This window comes from Desmodus rotundus, chromosome 5, assembly GCF_022682495.2.
Source record: "Desmodus rotundus isolate HL8 chromosome 5, HLdesRot8A.1, whole genome shotgun sequence".
NCBI classification, from domain to species: Eukaryota; Metazoa; Chordata; class Mammalia; order Chiroptera; family Phyllostomidae; genus Desmodus; species Desmodus rotundus.
The window spans coordinates 122331657-122340301 of record NC_071391.1 but is presented as its reverse complement, the minus strand read 5'-3'; positions in this window follow the sequence as shown (position 1 = coordinate 122340301).

The following is an 8645-nucleotide window of genomic DNA, read 5'->3' as shown; positions in this document are numbered from 1 at the left end:
ACTCTCTCTCCTAAGGGCATTTCTCCCCATCTTTTTGTACTCCCATGAAGAAAGTGTTGGCTAAGCAGAGGCCAGTTTCCTCCCAGCCACATCCAAAGTATTCCAAACCTCAAATGACCCCTCCCCACAAATCGAGGATGTTAGCTGGGGTTGGCAGCTCATGAGGAAGCTTGCATTTCACAGAAGGAAAAGGAGTGTGGCCGAAATCTCCACACGAAGACAACGCTGATCCCAGCGCTAACGCATCTCGAAGTGTCCTCCAGACTTAGGTGCTCAAAAATGCTAGAGGAACTCAGCTAGTCGGAATATTCCGGGGAGACACAGGGAAAGCTGCAGATTCCCTGTGGGACTGGGCCTCTACCAGATCTAGAAAACAGGTATTAAAATTGTGAATAATTCCATTCAGTGACGACTACTCACTTCATTCTGTAGAACAGCGATTTTCAACCTTTTTCATCTAATGGCACACATAAACTAGTTTCTAAAATTCTGTAGCACCAAAAAATACTTTTTTTTTTGGCCAATTTGACAAAAAAACCAATAGGTATAATTTTTATTCATGCACACTGGATGGCTATTGTTGCGTTGGCTGTTGTCATTTTTTTATTGGACAATCTAAGGCAGGGGTGTCAAACTCATCTTCACCAGGGGCCACATCAGCCTCACAGTTTCCTTCAAAGGGCCGAATGTAACTTTAGGACTGAGTAAATATAACTACTCCTTAACAGTTAAGCAAGAGTTCGGCGCTGCCGCTGGGTAGAAACAAGGTGTCAGGCCGGATAAAACAAGGTGGAGGGCCGGATTCAGCCCGCGGGCCTTGTGTTTGCCACCTGTGATCTAGGAGGGAGGGGTCAGTGCCCCCAACTGAAGAGTCAGGCATTGCTTGTTACGGCACAGACCCTTACAGCGCACCGGTTGAAAGTCGTTACTGTAGAGGATGCTCTGATGAACAAGCCACGGTCCATGTCCTCCAGAAAAACTGAATCTCGTAGTTGAGACGGGACATCCATACTAACAATGGCAGGGACAGAGTAAAGATGAATGCAGCCAGACAGAAATAAATAGCGTTCCCCAGTGGGGCAGGAGAGCCGCAAGAGGTGTTACAAAGGAAAAGACTCTATAACTGAGAGATCAAGGAGACACTGTGCGTAATGATTTAAATTAACAAGCTTAGTCTAATGAGTAAATATACAACCCTTCACTCAGTCACTGTATAATTCATATTTTCCCCTTGAAACATTTATGACAACTGACCATGTATTATGCACAAATTAGAAATTGATAGCAAAAATAACATTTAAGACATTATTTCATAAATTTATAAACATATTCTGAAATGACTCAAGTGTTGAAGAAGAAATTATAATGGAAATGAGAAATATTTAGAACCTAACAACACTTTTAAATTTCTTGATGCAGCCACTGGGATGTCAGAGAGAAAATTGCATTTCCATCTATGGCTTATATAAGAAAAGTAAAGGCTACAACTTAAAAAGTTAAGCATCCAGTTCAAGAAATTAGGGAAGAGAGAAACAATAAAGTAAACCCAAATTAAGTAGAAGGAAAGAAATAATGAAAATAAGGACAGAGATGGTTGAAATTGAAAACAGGCACAGCACGCATCAGCAAAACAGAACCTGGTGATTTGAAGAGACTGAGGAAGCAGACAAATCCCTGACCAAGGGGACCAGTGTGAACAGAGCGAAGGTATGCGCACCCAGGAGCGCCCTGCTGGAGCCCAGTTGTCACAGCAGCCGTGGACCTCCCTCTCCAGAATGTTGTGTACAAAGGAAATAGCCTTTTATCTCGTTTAAGCCACTGTCCCTTCAGGTGTCTGTTTCTTGCAGTCAAACTTAATATTAACCAAAATAGAGGCCACAGCCAGGCTGGGCCGAAGTGGCAGCTGGGACAGGGCCAGCAGGACAAGGGGTGACCACAGTAAGTGGCGGACTGCCACGAATGCTTTCAGTACTCTCCTAGCTTCCCAGGTGGGCTCACCCCAGGGCTGCCTTTTGGGAGCCAGACCCACTGCGCAGGTCTGGTTCCTCTGGGACATGGGCTATATACCAGTCTTTCATTTGCAAGTTCCAGGAAGCCCAGTTCAAACTGGTTTAAGCAACACAGACAATGTATTCAATCATTTAGCTTAGCTCCATCCAACAGCTCAAACTGTGGCTCCAAAGACCCAACATGTTGGTCCCACATGGTCTCATGCAACCCCTCCCTTCAACAGCTCCAGATTCTTCTGTGATGAGAGGGCTTCATCACTTCCAGACCTCCCATACTCGCCACATGCCATTTAGAAAGAAAGAGTTCTTTTCCCAGGACTTCCCTTAAGGTTTAGTAATTATTGCTTTCTCATTGGCCAAAATTAGGTCATGTGCATGTCTCTAAACCAATCAACATGCTAGTTGGCTTCAGCCAATCAAGACCTACCCCTGGAGCTGCTGCTAATTTGAGTGACTTGCACAAATTGCTGAGCCTCACTCCCCACATGTATTATTATAGAGGATGCTAATAATATCTAACTTGTAGTATTTTCAGACGGTGTAAATAAAATCAGTGCTTAGTCACTTAGCACAGTGCCTAACACACTCTGTATTTGATCAATGGCATCCCTTACTAGTTATTAACCCTACCACTAAAAACTGGGGCTCCATTCCCACCTTGGGGTGAGAAATTTGGGTGGGGCCTCTTAGTTTGAAATGAGTGTTAGTCTGGGGCTAGTTCCTGAGAAAGAGTATGGTGTCAACACAAAACTTGACCCCCCAGTCCCAGGAGGTAAACTGAGGCAGTATGCCCATAATACAGCTGAAAGCGCAGGGACCCAGGGAGTCTAGTTTCCCTTAATCACCCAACAACCCCAAGGATAAAGAGTTGGGGTGATTCTGCCCAAACATGACATTTTGTGACCTTCCCAGGGATTGTGCCTGCACCCCTGGGGTGAGGCCGACCCATTAAATGGCCTCATGCAAAGGAAAAGGAGCAGAAAGGCTGCAGAGCCCTCTGGCTCAGCTCAGGCAAGGTGATGGGGTCATATGCCTTGACAGGCCTTTACCCAGGGAGAAAAATCTTTCTAATAGCCCAGAAGAATGCCCTAATCTGACATCTCGTTTAGCAGATTATTGGGCCTGGCTTTGATCTCTACAGGGCATAATGAGTGTGCCCCTTGGCCAATCAGCAGTCATTAATTAGCAGAAAGCCCAGCAGCTGGTCCTGCCCAGGAATGGGGCCCCTGTGCTTACAAATTGGGAGCTGAGGGTGGAGATGCTTGTGAGGAAATGAGACCCAAAGCAAAACTACGGGATGTAACATAGTTACCAGAACCAACGCAGGGGTCTCTTTGGGAAAGTGCTCTAACCTGGGCCTTCACATGACACGCGTGACACTCAATGCCACCAAGGGGCTGGGCAGTGAGTGAGGCCCCTCTGCCCCAACACTTCATTCAGTATCGAGAATACAGCTCCGACTCAGCGTACAGCACCGCCCTGCGAGGCACATAGCACTGCCCTGCGCAGGCAGATGGCAGAGTCCACCCGGGCTGCCCTGCCTCTCTGACTTACTGGCTCTTGACTCCTGTTTCTCCCTCTTCTTGGGCCCTGGAATGTCTCCTACGTGGCTGTGGGTCTCTGGGGGCTGATGGGCCAAAGAGAGCAGGCATCAGGTCCTACAGTTTCATCATTTCTAAGCACAATGGGACCCAGCCTTGTGGGCTGCTTTAGGGTTGGGGACAGGGTTGGGATCAGGGAGACTCAAGACACCAAGGGGCCAGAGGCAGTGTGGGGTGGGAACACATGATGCAGATTTAGCTGGGAAGAGCTGGATTCAGGTACCCTTCATCCCTGTGACTCGCTAAATAGCCATGTGACCTTGGGGTAAGTCCCCTAACTTCTCTATGCAGTGGCTTTGCCCTAGAGAGAGGTTCTTTTCCACATTGAGATTGCGATACAGACTGTACAGAATTAATATATGTATTTTGTGTTCAAAACTATTAATACATTGTTATATCAGTGAAACTGAACATTAGATTTATTTTTATTTCAACAATTAATGGAAAGATAAGCTTTAAGTAAAACATGCATTTACAGAAACATAAACATGAAACTTAATATATGAGACAATATTTTTTAAATAAATTATTATTCAAACACTCAACATGAATTATTCAAAAGATAACAAGACATTGTAGTGAACTGTGGAAAATAAATATTACTTGATCTTCTGTAGCACAATCCTAAAAAGCAAACTAAAGGTGCTGTGGTGAAGCACATCTGTGTGCAAATTTTCCCCGCTGCTGTGAAAGCTCTTTCCAGCGCTACATCATCCCAGGGGACAGCACGGAAAGAGCTTTAAACACCAAATAATCTTCTTTTGCTGCTATTGTCATGGGAAAAAAACATTTAACCCATTGGAGAAAACTTTAAAAAATTTTTTCTGGCTGAAATGAGCAGAGACAGAAACCTGCTTTTATGTTTTTTATTGATAGTAAGCATTCGTTTTTGGTTTTGTTTGTTTAATGAAAACCTTCTTCACTCTCCTCAGTATAGATGAGATTCCCGCACCGTGGGCGCATCCATTTCAACGTCCCGGTGTTCTTGGAGGCAGACCTAGAGCTTCAGAAGCTGTGCAGGGTTGATTAGCGTTTTCTTTATCCTCTTGAGAATTATGGAAATGGATCCCCACACCCTCCCAACCCCATAGGAAAAAAATGCTTTCTAAATGAGTGTTCCTTTGTTCTATTTAGAATTTGAATGTAACTTATTCCTCTCTGGGTGGTTTCAAGACAAATTATTCTGGTTTTAGATTTTTTTAATATGAACTAATAGTATCACACTGAAAAGCACTTGAAGTGTGATACTTTAAAAGCACACACGGAGACTAATAAAAACTGGCTGTGCAATGACTTGTTCTAAATAGGTGGTTTCCAAATCTTCTCTGCAATCGGGACCCTTTGAGGGACCTGAATGTAGAAAACCAGCAAAAGCAGGGGTCCCCAAATCAAGTGGTGGGGGGAGCTCAGAGCCCGGCTCTCCTCCTCCTTCACACCCCCCCCTCACACACACACACATTAACATGGGTGGTGATGCCCAAGACTCCAGTGGAGAGTCACCCAACATTTTAGGAGACTCTAGGCCGTTTCCAGCTCTGCACTTTGACGGGTCACCCACACCCTGGCTCAATCACTCCAGCCAGATGACTGACGCTGTTCTCTTCAAGGCCTCACAGTTCCTCCTGGTTTCCAGGGTTTGAGCTCAGATTTTATGAGAATTCTTAGTTCTCTCTACATCCTCATCACCTTATCGCCTCCTCCTGCTCCACCACTATCTTCACCCCACCACTCCTCACCCCTCAACCCCCAACCCTTGGCAGCCTTCCTGTCGACGCCAGCGGCACAGCCACCCCTAAGAAGGACATATCCATGGGCAGACAGACAGACAGACACATACACACCATATACAAGTCTGTGCAGGGGCTTCTGGGGCTCATGACTTAAAGGTAAGAGAAGGGCCTGGCAGAGTTCACATCAACTCATTCAATTTTAAAAGCTGACAAATACACCAAAACCAGAACAATACTATAACAAACTAACTTGCCAACACACCTTTGCAATTCTCTCTACACTTTTGCTGCATGTTCTCTCTGACTGCCTCACCACATGCCCATGACTTCATATCATTTTCTATAGAGAGGATCGAATGGTCTTTCTACAACATAGTTGAGCGAAATATGCACTTTGTTATTAAGAGTTTAGAAAAGCTTATTTCACCTTCTTAATTTTCATCGTGTGAATTTTTAGGATTGTGCCTAGTTGGGGTAAATCCTTAACAGTTTCATATATGAGCTGTAAAAACAGAAGAACTTTCCACAGACCAGCTTCTGGCTCTGTACATTTCAAATCTTGCTTTCCTCCCACTTCCGCCGTGCTACCTGTCCTGAGAGCCACGAAGCACGTTCACGCTGCCTCCACCAGGTGAGTCAACACGGTGAGGAGCGGGAGAATTCCCAGGAACTGTGCCTCCTCCAATAACTGTAACAATACTGAGAAGTGACCGAGAGCCACGTTCGTGAAGTATTATATGGGTATACCGCACCCCACATAAGTATATCCTGTTTGCCCACACTAAATGCATCCCCAACTCAAGTTCCCTAAGCTGGATCCCCAAATGCCCACAATTATCCCAGTACCACTTAATGGGGGCAATGAGGAAGGGGAAGCCAGGGTGAAAAGAAACAGCAGCCTTCAATGACTGTGGTTGAAATGCTACTTTTGCAAGTTTTACAAAAACATGAGACCATGTGAAAGGGTTGTCAGGGCCCCTCCCCTCCCCAGGCCTTGGAAGGCCCCAGTAAGGCTCTGCAAGCCCTTAGAGATGAAAGAGGCCAGGAGAAGGGTAATTACTGGGGGGGGGGGGGGGGGCACTGTGGCCTCTGGCACAATTATCTTAACAAGTTAAATTAGCCCCAGATAAATGTGTACCTAATAAAGCTGAGCTGCTTGTGCCTGGAGCCCCAACAGGGAAGGAGGACTTCAAAGCCTCAAGGCCGGGTCATCAGAGGGGTTGTCTCCCCTCCAGGCCCCAGACCTGTCCGTGGGCTGCAGGCCAAGGTGGAGCCGAGTCTTACCTCTCACAAGCCCCAGGCCCTGGCTCGCACAGGAGCACCCACTCTGACTCACACACCCAGACACATCTCTGTACCCCCAAAGCCCTTTGTACCCCACACCATGCCTGAGAGAACACCCACCCCCCAAGAACCTTCCCAAACACAAGACCAGTGTCTCATGGGGCTGACCAAGGCAGGCACCTTCCTTGGCAGCAGGTGGCTGGGGGGGGATGACAGGTAAGACGTGGAAAAGGGTCTCCCCTCCTATTCCCCTCTCACAGGGTGGAGTCACATTGGGGAGTGCTAGCTGCCACCTTTCTTCTTTCTTTTATTTTTAATTTATTGAGGAATAATTGACAAATATAACCATATATATTTATAGCACACAATATGATGATTTATATACATATACATTGTGGAATTATTACGAAGATCAAGGTAATTAACACATGCATCGCCTCACACAGTTAGCATGGTTAACTATTTTGTGTGTGTGGTAAGAATGCTTAAGATCTAGTCTCAGCAACTTCAAGTATACAAAACAACATTATTAATGACGGTACCAGGCTGTGCATTAGATCTGCTGAACTTATTCTTTTTGTAACTGCAAGTGTGTACCCTTTGACCTACATTCTCCCCCTTTCCCCCTCCTCCCAATAGAATGGCAACCACCACTTCACTCCCTAGTTTGATGAAATCCTGTTTTTCTCCTTTAATGCTGAGGCCAGCACTGGGGTCCAAGGCTCTGCAGACCTGGAATGCTCTCTTGCCCTTCCTCTTCTTTCAGTCCGCACATCCCTTCTATCCAAGAAGCAGGGGAGAGCCCTGGACCAGACGGTGGGGCAAGATGCTGACTCTGTGGTTTAGAGCAGAATTATGCTCTCAGCCTCAGCTCATGCCAGCCTCACATGATGCCGGCTGGAGAGCTGGGTGATGTCACCACTGGCCCCAGCCTTCACCCCGGGACAAGTGGGAAAACAGTAGCGGGGAGGCATGAGGGCTCAGAACCTCCTATGGCTGCAGGGTTGGCCCAAGTCCGGGCTTTCCTTTCCCAGGCCCTGGGGCGCAGAGACCTGCCCCGCAGCCCTGGCTCCTAGGTTCCAGGACAGCACAGCACACATCCCCGGGTTTTGCCAGGGAACTTGGCTGATAAGCACAGGGTCTTCGGCAAACATCAAGGTGGGGGTTGGACCTTAAGTTCAAACTCCAGGTCATGGGAGTTTGGGAAGAGTGAGGGAAGATAATAGCCACAAAGATCCTTGGGTGGGTGGGTGAGGGGTTCATTATCCTGAATAATAAGAGCTATGAGCAGACAGATTTGCCAGAACTAGCTGGTAGTGAGCCAGGTCTTTGAGGCTCTTCCGCTCAGGAAAACCCTGTTCTCTGCCCTAAGCCATAGGGGGAAGGAAAACAGGAAACACATGTTCTGTAGGGGAGGCCGAGCACCCAGCCCCGGAGAAGCCCCCAGGGACCTAAGCCCGACAAAACCTGCTCCCAGCATGCAAGTTTCCCAGCCCCACCTGGGGACCTAGCCCAGACCAGCCTTGAGGGAGAAACATCAATACTCACCAGTCAAGCTTACACAAAGAACGCAGAGCTGGTGGGTTGACATCCGCATTCTCACTCACAAACTCCTGTGCCACCTTAGGCTAGGAGCTTGACCTCTCTGGGCCTCTACCTTCCCCCTGTCAAATGCAGGTGAAAGGTGTCCCTGCCTCACTCCCTGCTTGCCTGCCTACCTGGCTTTGGAAACAATAAAGCATCACACACATGGGAACATTCTTGGGGCTTACAAAGGGTTTTCTCCCTCTCCATCCTTCAAGCCTCAGTCTAATCTCCAAGTCTCAGCTTCCAGGAAGCTTTCCCTGATTGCCCCAAAGGAAAGGACTGACTTGTTCACGTAAGCCTCTCTGGCCTTCACCATTTATCCCTTTTAGAGGGGCCTGATTCATACTCTACCTCAGACAGAGGCACAAACACCTGATCATCTTATGCATAAAATCATGAGCAACTTGAGGCCTAGCTGGCCTTGTTCCTCCTCA